This window comes from Echinops telfairi, unplaced genomic scaffold (assembly GCF_000313985.2).
Source record: "Echinops telfairi isolate 266 unplaced genomic scaffold, ASM31398v2 ScPeMD7_3533;HRSCAF=4204_0, whole genome shotgun sequence".
In the NCBI taxonomy this organism is placed as follows: domain Eukaryota; kingdom Metazoa; phylum Chordata; class Mammalia; order Afrosoricida; family Tenrecidae; genus Echinops; species Echinops telfairi.
In genome coordinates this window covers 25,855,799-25,858,488 of record NW_022107431.1, presented here as the reverse complement: position 1 = coordinate 25,858,488, position 2,690 = coordinate 25,855,799, and the positions used below count along the sequence as shown (strand labels likewise).

The 2,690-nt window shown below is 42.2% G+C and overlaps 1 protein-coding gene across 2 annotated transcripts in view; it reads left to right on the top strand.

The window, feature by feature from the left end:
- Positions 1–2,690, top strand: part of PEX3 (peroxisomal biogenesis factor 3) — a 47,032-nt gene that overhangs the window by 23,273 nt on the left and 21,069 nt on the right. The gene's annotated exons all lie outside the window — the stretch shown is intronic.

Sequence of the window (2,690 nt, the reverse complement as noted above, 5' to 3'; positions counted from 1 at the left end):
GGGGCGCTGTAGAGACAGAAAAGGAAGGCTCCTCGTGGGCTGCTGGGCTGAGCAGTGCCGCGTTCTGCCGCCACGCCCAGAGAGGAGAGGCTCTGAACCTGCAGTTTCACGGGCACAGCTCTTCGCCCTCCCTGTGCCCTCTTTAAATGGCTCCAGGTGAGGGTTCCTTCCTTGGTCTTGAGTTGAAAGTATTTACAATGTGAGGGAATGATGTTCACTTGAAAAGCACTTGGATGAAGAGAAGTTTGCATCCTTAAAATATATAAAATTTAAAAAAAACTCCAACTCATAGCATTCCCTATTTGGGATTTCTGAGACTGTCAATCATAACAGCGGCAGGCAGCTTCATCGATCCCTGCAGAACTGCGTGTGGGTTTGAACCTTGGGCCTGCAGTTGGGAGCGCCTAACCCCCATTGCAACCAGAACCCTGAAAAGTGCGCTTAACTAAGCCTTTTCACTCCGCGCCTGCAGCTGTTCTGTTACTGTTCAGTTAACTCTCATCTCATAAGGCTAGGAAGAAGGCTAATTTTTCAGCTAGTCATGATAGTAACTAACAAAACAGCTATAGCTTTTTAAATCATTTTCATTCTTCTGCAAGATTGATATTGGCAATGACATTTCATTGGCAAAGAATCTTAAGCACTCTCCTCACAAGAGGAACAGAACACTTAAGAGGACTTGTTTCATTCTTAAACAGGTATTTTAGTCATAGTAAAGTGTCTAGTTGTATTGAACTACACCGGATTTCCATCAAACAAATTATTTGAAAGGAATTTTTGCATAGAACTTTTCCTAGTTCTTCTGTATAGATTTGGCATTAAAACATTAAAAAAATAATCATAGGAATGTTCTGCTCTGTTTATTCTGAACAAAAATATTTTGAAAATGTTAACATTTTGCTTTAAAAAACAAAAAAACTTGAGTCAGTACTTTTTAAAGTCTAACTTGGTCTAATAATGGTGAATGTAAATACCTAGAAATGTCCAGAGTAGCTATAACTCTGTCCTCTCCCACAGAGTCAGTCACCACAAAACTGAATGCCATTGAGTGGATTCCAATTCATGACAACCCTATAGGATAGGGTAGAACTGCCCCTGTGGGTTCCTAAGACTAACTTTACAGGAGTAGAAAGCCTTATCTTCCAGAGTGAAATATAATTTTAGCAGAACCATAGCATGCCTTTCCAGATGGTTCTTCCTAAACTCAAAAGCTCACTGCCATCAATTCACGACAGAGTGCAACTGCCCCTGTGGGTTTCTGAAACTGTAACTCTTTACAGGAGTAAAAAGTCTTGTCTTTCTCCCACCAAGCATCTAGTGACTTCAAACAGATGATCTTCCACTTAGCAGCTCAACACATAACGCATGCACTAAGAGAGCTTTGGTGTAATGATTTGGAACTAGACTTGCAGTATCTACTAGATATGTACTTACATACACACATATTTATTGGCTTTGTCCACTAAAAGGTCTCTTTAGTAGCCGTGAATATCCGTAATTGAATAGGTGTGGTCTCTACCTATCATTCCCAGATCCTTGGAATAAATATAGGAGTGGAGGCTAGCCTATCAATCAGGTCACAGCCTGGTGATGCCTCCTTGTGGGCGTAGACTTCATATGAGGATTCTGGGAACTTCCTCTCTTTCTCCCTGGAGGTGGGCCATACTCTCTCTGCTTCACCTTTCTGTTGAGAAGCCACACTCAGAGTTGGAGGATCCACGTGGAGACCTACAGCAGCACTGAGATGCTTCCACAGCCACTGGATCCACAAGACTTTCTACCCATCATCCTGGACTGGCTGGGCTGTTTTGTCAGTATACAATTGATCTTTGATGTAAAGCTCTCTCTTACACACTTATGAGTGTTTCTCGGTTTGTTTCTCTAGTCAACCTTGACTAATACAGTGTGCATCAGGGTTGTATCTTCTCACCATATTTGTTCAATCTGAATGCTGAGCAAGTCATCAGAGAAGCTGACTTATATGAATGTGTTAGGTCAGGTTGACTAGAGAAGCAAATTCAGTGACACGTATAGGTGTAAGAGAGAGCTTTATATCAAGAGGTAAATTATATGTCAAGCAAACATCCCAGCCTAATCCAGAATCAGTCCATAAGTTCAATACTAGTCCATAAGTCTTTCCTCAGACTCATGCAACTGATGCAGAATGCAGGAAGGAAGATCACTGGCCGGTAGGTGCAAAGTCTTGTGGATCCAATGGTGCTGGAAGTATCACAGGGTTCTTGCAGGTCTTAGCCTGGCTCCGGGAGCTCTTCATGTGGCTCATCAGCAAGAAGGTGAAGCAGAGAGAAGCGGGAGGAGTTCCCAGGACCCTCCTTAGGGAAGAGGTCATGCCCACAAAGAGGCACCAGCAGGCTATGTGACCTGATTGACAGGCTAGACTCCACTCCTACACTTCAAGTTAACATGAATTTATGTAACTACCACAGACCACCCCTTCTCAACTTGACACTTATGTACATAACTCCTTAGCCATACAGTGAACCCTCGTTTATCGCGGTTAATCTGTTCTAGACCCTACCGTGATAAATTAAATTCCGCGAAGTAGGATTCCTTATTTGTAAATCAAATATTTTCATAGTTAGAGCATAGAGGACATGAAAAAACACCCTTTAGTCACCATTACACTCGTATTACCCAATTTATTAAACGAAAAAGGGAAAATACAGTAA